Source organism: Atta colombica, unplaced genomic scaffold (genome assembly GCF_001594045.1).
Source record: "Atta colombica isolate Treedump-2 unplaced genomic scaffold, Acol1.0 scaffold135, whole genome shotgun sequence".
In the NCBI taxonomy this organism is placed as follows: domain Eukaryota; kingdom Metazoa; phylum Arthropoda; class Insecta; order Hymenoptera; family Formicidae; genus Atta; species Atta colombica.
The window spans coordinates 1,545,203-1,554,720 of record NW_017259223.1 but is presented as its reverse complement, the minus strand read 5'-3'; the positions used below and the strand labels follow the sequence as shown (position 1 = coordinate 1,554,720).

The following is a 9,518-nucleotide window of genomic DNA, read 5'->3' as shown; positions in this document are numbered from 1 at the left end:
TATATTATAGTATAATAAAACAGAGAGAGAGAGAATGGCTGCGTTCAGAAAAAACCAATCAGTTAAAGGTTAGTGATTCTTTAATGTGATTAGTTTTTGTATTTAGTTCTTTGCTGGATCTAAGTATAGGAACCAATCATATTAAAAAATCTAATCGATTTTCTCTGCAGCCAATTACGTGAGAATTGAAAGCAAACGATAAAAAATACAGATAAATTTGAAAAATCTATTTTTTAACAATAGTATTATGACTGACGTTATTTATATAATTGATAACACATGACATTATATTTTAATTATAAAATGATTCATCATATATTTTTGTATATTTATCAAACAGTTTTAAATACAAAATGTTTTAAGATCAATAACCATCTTTTGAACAAATGAATGTTTCATTTCATTTTTACCGCTCTTTTGTAAAATTATTCCATACAGCAAATCGTAAATTATTTGCAAAGCAATCATGCGAGGCGATATAAAGAGAAAATCAATATATCTGGTCAAGACTGAAAAAAGAAAGGAACAAAGAACTGAATTTTTCCAACTTTTCTATTTTTGAAACTTTTGAGTCTACTCTCTTTCATGTCTATTCTTAACAGTTCTTATTGTATGGTTTTTCACGGAACAAAGAAAACTTTCAAACAGTGACGCAGCAGGTACATACAATAAAAAATAAAAAATAAAATAATTGTTTTTTTCCACTTTTTCAAATCATTTCTAATAAACATCAATGACCGATCCTTTTATGTTGTGTAATAAATTTATCTTATTTTTCTTACACAAATTCATTTGATCGAGTTCTAAATGTGTGTGTGTGTGTGTGTGTGTGTGTGTGTGTGAGACGACTTATAAAAACACCAAAACTTATTAATTAATAAATTTTAATATTTAACATTTTTCATAATATTAACTAATTATTATTAATTAATATTAATATTAAATATTAAATTAATATTAAAAAATTAACTTATATCAAGTTTCTATATTTTACATACATTTTAAAACATGTTTGATAAAAGATATTTACTTGCAGGTTCATATCTCAAAAAAAGTACGCATTGAAATATCTTATTATTCAATCATTCGTTTCAATTCAATCATTATTCAATCGCTAAATTTCACTTTGATAATGTTTGCAAGTGCAAAGGAAAAGTTATCAAAGATAATTGATAGAATAAGATTGCGTAACCTGTGAATAATTGGTTTGCACGTTGCAACGAAGTGCAACGACGGACGGAATTTTGCGAGTTATTATTTGATCGCCATGGCGACCGATCTTTTAATTGTTCATCTGTAAGTATTATATTAATTTTTCCATGAGATTCAACTCTAAATTATTCGCGTTAACGAACAGATCAATTGTTTGATAACAATTTACTTAATTTGTTAAGCAAACGCGGAATATATACATATATATATATACATATATATATACATATATATATATTATAAGAGAAGCAAACAATTGTTGATCTCGACGCAATCTCACATTTTGATAAAATAAAAATATTATCACCATCATGAGATGAGACCAGTCTTCAATTTTTTATTACTAATCGGTACCTCAATGGCTGCAAAGTATCTATTTGCCTCAATAAGCCTTAACGAACTATTAATCTTAGGCCTAATTATACCAACACGTTATTTTAATTTTAAATGAGACTTAAAACTCTCTCCTTCTCTGTTGGTCTTTAAAGAAAAAAAGAAAGAGATTAAGTCAAAATAATGTTGGTGCAATCGGGCTTTAATGAGATATGTCTTATCGACATAGCAGAAGCAAAGAGTGTTTCACGAAAATGGAACGATCTCGAGTAAAAACAATAAAGCAGGGCATTTATTACAGTAAGATAAGAAAATTGCAGGCCTAACTAGTTGATTGAGATATAGCTTATGCATTCTCTTTCTTTGTTATCTCACCATTGTATATTTTGCGGTACTGAGGAAAGTCATATAATGAATATATATATTTCTCAGAATTATGTACTTTTATTTAAATAATATAAATTAAAAGAAGAGTACTAAATGTAAGTTTATAATCTATGACTACAGTAAGTTTATAGCCTATGACAGTAGCTATATATTTTGTTTACGGACAATAATGTACGACGTGTTGAAACGTGATATTCGATATACCAACACGTGTTGTGGTAAAAATAACGCAATAACGAATTCGATCGAGGAAAGTTTTAATGAGAGCGAAGGAAATTTTTTTCCGAGAAGCACGTATCGACATATAACGAATTGAATTATTCGATCTCTCTTTTGGATGAGGTCTTTTCTAGCTTTGTTACTGCAAATCGGCACAGGTTTTTCAACATAACGAATGGGCAATGTAAAATTTCAACGAAAATAGTGAACATAACATTCAACTGCAAATGACTGTTTTTGTCTTGAATTTGAACTTGTGACTAAGAACGACTTATCTTTAAGAAAATGAGGAAAGATAATCAAATAAATTGCAAAATTAAACGACTATTAGAAAAGCGACTATTAAGCTAAACAGAATGTTGATTCTTTCTCTTTGACTTTCGCATGCTATAAATCGTGCTAATATAATAGGCATACGTCAAGAGCGTCGATTCTTGAAATGTTTTAAAATTCCCGCGACGTAAACTGTGAAATAAATAAGCACATCGTAACGTAATTTATGTGAAACATATTACATTTATTTGAATAACGTGTTTTTTATTTTCTCCTTATTTTTTTATCAAAATCAGTATCAAGGTTATCATTAATAAAATGCATGTCGACAGATATAATTTAAATTATCGTATAGATAATTTTTTAAAGCGTTATAACATTTACTTTATTATTTCAATTGTGAGAATTCGAGAAGAATTTTAATTTTTAAATATTAAACAATGTAAACAATTTAAGTAAATCGGATTAAATGTAAATTTAATTAAAATACACTCGTATTATTATTATTATTATAGTTGTTATTGTATGGACTTTTCTTTTAATTATCGTAATGGAACATCTTCTAATTTTTCATTTAGCTCGCATGATTAATCCATCCACCTACGCTCGTTTATTTCTCGTATTTGTCTCTAAAGTCAGAGAGAAAGGCGTCCTAGAGGTGGGCACTGCGCGATAGGCCGCTCGATACGTTGTCTGGGGGTGGCGTGGTCTTGGTGGCGCGGTTTTCCCCTGCACTCACGTACATACACATATACATATACGCAAAATACACACACACACATTTAAAATCAACCGAGTACGCGTGGAGCTACGGGTCGGAGTCGACGAAGAACGGCAGTCATTGAGAGCCCGACTACCGCGCCGTGCACATTTCGCGCCTCCGTCTCCGAGCTCTCGTGTTCGCTGATAAAAGGAACAGTGCGCGAAGACGACGAATATAACAATATTCGTGACAGTGCGGGTTCGAGTTCGCTCGAGGAACAAATAGAGAGCGAGAAAGAGAGAGAGAAAAGGAACGGACGACAGTATCTGATATTCCGTTTCGAAGGTAAAATTCATGCCATGGCTGTCGTTTGAGGTCGATTCCTGAGTGCAAGACTAGTTTTCCTCATTCTATCTCATTCTATCTTGACATCGGTGTTCGTCGACGAGTCTGCATCGAGGATCCACGGCAAGATTTAGGAAACAGGTGAGAGGGAAAGTGCGATACGGCGTGGAGTGCGTCGCGTTTTTCTCCTGCGATATGTTGAATGAAAAGTATCGCAGAATTTTTCGACAATGCTAGGAAATATCGGGCCGGGGGATGAGGTACACGACATGGGCACGGAGATCCCCGTCATCTCCAGCGAAATCGTGAAAATGCGGAGTGGTGGTATTCACCCCCAGCGCGGCGGTCTCACGCTCCGCGCAATATGGCCGCTCTCGAAGGGCGCTTTGCACCCAGCGAGGATGGCTTAATTCAAACAGCGTGAGTGAAACTCGTTTGGTCACGCAAGGAATCCTATGAGATTTCTCGTGGGTGTAGTAAAGCATGAACAATTTGTACCGATACTCCGCGACTTTATTATTAAATCACTCATTCGCTTGCCAGTCTGCTCTGTTGAGTAGGAATGTCTTTTGTCGTGGACATTTATTTCAATTAAACTCCTGTAATCTTAAGTGAAATTATACAAGAATCAATTTTGCAGATACTATTGTTCTTTGAAATCTTTTTAAAAAGGCAGAAAGATATGACAATATATATTTTTTAGAAATATTATTAAAAGATTACTAAAATATATAAAATGTATAAAAAAAAAAACTATCATTTTTAATTAAAAATTATTATTATAATGACTATCTTGCTAATGGAAATGTTATTTTATTTAATATGTAATGTGGAGTTAATTATTTTATTTAATAATACCGTAAAGAACATCTAAGTTTTTGGCGCGAGTGATATATTTTCAGAAGAGATATTGTTTGGAGAATGGCGAATAATTTTAAAAGACTTTTACAAATCCATGAGGCATGTGTTAAGTACGTAATATATGTTGACATCGATCGTATCTTATAAATAGTGAACTTTATAATAACAACATGCTGTAACTATACACTATACACATTAAATATTACGGTGCTCCTTACAATTATATTACTTCTCCATTATGCGATCTTGACTATAAATATCCTCAAATTTATTAAATTTTCTTAGAAGGTGATAATCAAAACCAATAAAAGATTTTAAAAATTGTTATAAAAATAAATATTATTTTTTAATGAACTTATTTTTTCATTTATATGTCATTACATATAGAATATTTACGTTAATTTGTAAGATGTTTATATTTATAAAAAGGCTAAAAAGGCTAAAAAGCTGTGTTTCAAACTTTTTCCAATTTTAAATCAAGATATTTTGATATTTCTAAATTAGTTATTCACTTTCTAAATGTAATAAAGTTTCGATACAAAAAATAAAAAATATTTTTTGAAACAAATCTTGTTCAAAAGATTAATATAACCTTATATATATTAATATAATCTTATATATATTATCATAAATAAAGAATTCTTCTTTCTATACAGTATTTATATTGGAGGTCATATCTCTTATTTTCATTTTTACGTAAAAATGAATTTTTAGTGCAAAAATGAAAATAAGAGGAATAATCTTCAATGGCCTTGATCTTGATAAATGTTATCCAGAATATCTTAAACAATATTCAAGAAGTTTTTAACCGTCGGTCACCTTGCGTAATGCTAATGCCGGCGATACTATAACTTTTGAATCTTATAACTCGAAAAATATTTAATGATAAAAATAACTTTATTATAGTGATTTGAAAAGTTTTTGATAGCAGGTAGTCTAAAACATCCAGTGTATGTATATTATATATATTGTGTGTGTGTGTGTGTGTTTTGTGTATGTGTGTATACATATACATATACATACACAAAATTTTCATCACGTTCACATTTCCGTTTTTTCTAGGGAAAAATTACATAATTAATCCCTTAGCGAGAGTATATATAAATTATAGTTCTTTTTTTCGATTTGAATTTTCTTTTCCTGAAGAATTCTCCAGAAACGAGGTAACTCCTTAAGTATCGTTTTTGAAGTTCCTGAACTCTTTTGACGCTCATATAATCAACTTGTGGTGTCACAAGATTCGTTATCGGTTTCGTGCGGATAACGGGCATTTCTATCTGATCGATTTGGTCGATGAATTATTATTTTGTAGCCTTAAGAGTGAAAACTGAGTTCGGAAAATTTGGTCGGCGACCCACGTGGCCTATTGATTTTCTCGTCGCTTGACACGCGCTCTCTCTCTCTCTCTCTCTCTCTCTCACCCTCTCTCTCTCTCTCTCTCTCTCTCTCTACCCGTTGCCATTGCCACCGTTAGAAATTGACAGCCCTTTTGCCATCGGTTAACGTCGCTCGGATATAAGCGCTCGAAAAGGTACTTGAAGGTACTCGAGAAGAGTATTCGAGAGCATGCAAGAGAGTCGCGTACTCTTTACGGGATACGCAAGTCGGTAGTTCGTTGCGCGTATAATTTAGAGCTAATTATGAAATCACGCGAACCGGCAACTCGTTCACGCTTCGTACTCGTAATTTTCTCGGTGAACAAACGCAGCCTACGCTGTAATTCTGCTTGAAACAATCATGAAATGGTCTTCATCGGATATCATCTGGAAATTGCTCTCTTTATACAGTTACGACATTCGCCAACGATGCTTAAAGTCTGAAACAAAACCAAAAACTAAAAAAATGTTGAAAAAAGAATTTACTAATAACTACTATGTTTAATGAAATAATGCTAATTAAATGTTTGAATTAATCAACCAAATTTATAGTTAATATTATTTTACTAAATTTTTGATAGCTATATAACCAAATTCTTTTTTCAGTGTAGATAATATAGGGACAGGAAATGACAGACTTATTAGAAATCGTGTATTTTTGTAATACGATTTCTGATAGGTAGAAATCTTTTATTCCTTGTTTCTATTACCTATGCTTTTTAACTGTACATTAGGCTTAACGATTACGATTTATATATGCCTGTTTTAATGTAGATTAACTTCAATTTTGAATCACACAACTTACTTTTTATTTTTTTCTAATTCTTAGAAAAAGATGAAGAATAAATTGAATTGAGATTACATAATCTACATTGATAGAAATAACTATTAGATAAATATTGATACTTATAATGTAATGTCTCGCGATGAAATTGAGATGAAAAATGAAATATAATTTTTGCGCGGTATATATATTTATTAATATTTATTAATACCGAAATATTAAGAATTTTGATTTTAGAATAGTTAAGGTAAACCTATTGGATTGATTCTACAGTTACGAATGCATAATATTGCGCAATTCTAATAGCAAATTCTAATCAAATGTTTTCCAGATAATCTCTCTTTTTTACACCTAAAATATTTCAAAATGATTATAGTTTTATACAATATAGTTTTAGATCATGCAATATAGTTTTAAATGAAAATTTTATGTACATAATAATAAAGCTTTTGTTTATTACTACGTACATACATAAAATTGCTTCTTAAAACCATTGTAATCATTTTAAAGTATTTTCATATTATCTCTAAAAACCTGTTATTATTTAAAGATATGTAAATGGAGTTTTTATACTGACAGCAATGTATATTAATGCTTTTTCAAGAGAGATTAAGATAAGATTTATTTTGACAATTTTTAATATAAAGAAAGAGATTATCTAGAGATTCTAAATTTATTCCGGTTCAAACATTTTATATTTATATACAGATATTCATTATTCATTTTCTCAATTTCAAAAATTTCTATTAACGTAGTATGTTTAGAGAGTAAGATATTCTGGGAAATTATTAAATTTAATTCATGATGATAACAAATTTTATTTAAATATAAAATACTGAGATTATAACGATATTGGGAGATTATAACGATATAACTATTTATAGACCTGAGATGTAAATTAATGGGAAAAAGGCAATTTATCATGTTCATATCGCAAAAGACACGTCATTATTCTTCAGGAAAAGTAATCAATGACACCGGTGTCTTTGTTTTTACCTCAGGTACGTTTAAGTACAGTTTGCCTCAAACTGACACTCAGTAAGTATATATAGCGGTAGGGTTTAGGATCGATATAAAACATGATGCAACATTCGGCCAAACTTTCATGGATGCTATGATTAGTTTTACTTAGCACATTAAGTATTCAACCAAAATACTTTTATCTGTTAGATACTTTATAATGCTGAAACAACATTTTTAAAAAGTCTAATATTTCTAGATATAAAATTATAAAAAATGGAAAAACTACAAATTAATGGATATTTTAACATAAGTTAAAATAAAAAAATAATAAACATAAGAAAATACATAACGATTGGATATGTAAATAAATATTTTCATTCGTTTTATAATTTTTTAATTTCACGAATATAATACTTTATTAATATCTCTATTTAATAAATATTGTAAATCAAAAAAATTTTTTAAATTAAGAAAAAAATAAATAAATAATAAAGTACCTAAAAAAATAAAATTGCGTGTGAAAATCCGTTAGACTGAAACTATAGGGCGAAACTATAGGGCGACCGTTTCGTGGAACATTGTCTGATTCAAAGCGAATCGTTGGGAACCGGTATCGAAGTAGGGGTCCTAGATAATACCAGCTTGAACAAATCAAAGCCTCTTCTTTCAGGAACATGTAATACACATGTGCACATGTATATGCGTATATATTCATGCGTAAAAATGAAACAAGCAATGTGATTGGCAGGACACACACACACACATACACACATACACACACACATACACACACACACACACGCGCGCGCGCGCACACACACGCACGCACGCACGCACGCAACACACACACGATTCTGTATGCGTGTCACGTGTTTCTCCAGCAGCTGAAGCAGTACGAATGCCAGCTTGACGCATTATGGCTTTGAATCAAAGGGGTACTTCATATGTAAAATTCGTGAAACACAACAGTAGAATCTCATAGAAAATTAACAGTCCAATAAATAATATTTATGATGTCCAGATTTCGTGTAAAAATTTAATAATTTAAAAAATTACTTGCAGGATATAAATAATTTTATTATATTTGCATATTAATTATGCAGCGAGACATAGGCCCGTATTCAGAACGCGCTTTTCTCGCTAAAAGCGAGCTTTTATCTTTAAAATTCTATAGTATACGTAACGTAAATACGGGCCATAATTTTTATTTGGAAAGTCGGTATTTAAGTATTCTTATAATTATTTCCTATTTTTAGTTCTCGCGCTTACTTCCTCATTTCTGCTGAATTTTTTTCACGAAAAATGATGTGCGGAATGTTTTATAGGATTTGTTTGGATTGCAACATGAGATCACGATTATGCTCAATGCTAGACATATCATGAGCGAGATGATATGTCATCGCATGATATGATTAAAAACACGGGCACGTAGCGATTTAGAAGTATGAATAAACCGCTTCCAACTGACTAACTGATATAAGATTGGAAGGACGTTGACCTTAGGCTGAGATTATCACCTACACAATATAGTTATTCAAGAGATTTCCTAAGGATGTCCAGAGTGATGTCTTGAGAACGCTCTTAGAATGTCCTAGAATATCTTATAGACGTTCTCAGGACATCACTCGGAGAATGTGTTTTTCAATGAAATAGCGTATGCGTTGTTTTGTAAAATTGTTAATAATTTACAGAAATTTTCCGAGAACTATAAGATCCTTATAATCTCTATGAATAAATTACTTATCCTTCACCTACTCTCTTATATTATTCCATAAGTTTTTTTTTATCAATTGTTTAATGTTACACTTTTACTAGAAAAAAAATTGAATACATATTTACAAAGAATAAAAATTTTTTGTTTGATATTCTTGGAAATTTAGACCAAATAAATGAATCATGAATCAAAACAAGAAAGTTGGCTAAATTATACTTTTATTGTAATTTTTAAACAAAAATATTTTTTTTATAAATGACAAAATAGATGTGACGCTAATAATATTACTTAAGTATTATTATTTTTGTTTTGTCTTCGAATCGTTCGTTTATGATCAAGTAATATTTA

General features: G+C 30.5%; 1 protein-coding gene across 1 annotated transcript in view; it reads left to right on the top strand.

Moving 5' to 3' along the window:
• Positions 1 to 3,280: 3,280 nt before the first annotated feature.
• LOC108684481 (Y+L amino acid transporter 2) overlaps positions 3,281 to 9,518 on the top strand; it is a 28,463-nt gene continuing 22,225 nt past the window's right edge. The window contains exon 1 of the mRNA XM_018188823.1: positions 3,281 to 3,613. The gene's annotated coding sequence lies outside the window, so the exon portion shown is untranslated. The remainder of the gene's footprint in view (positions 3,614 to 9,518) is intronic.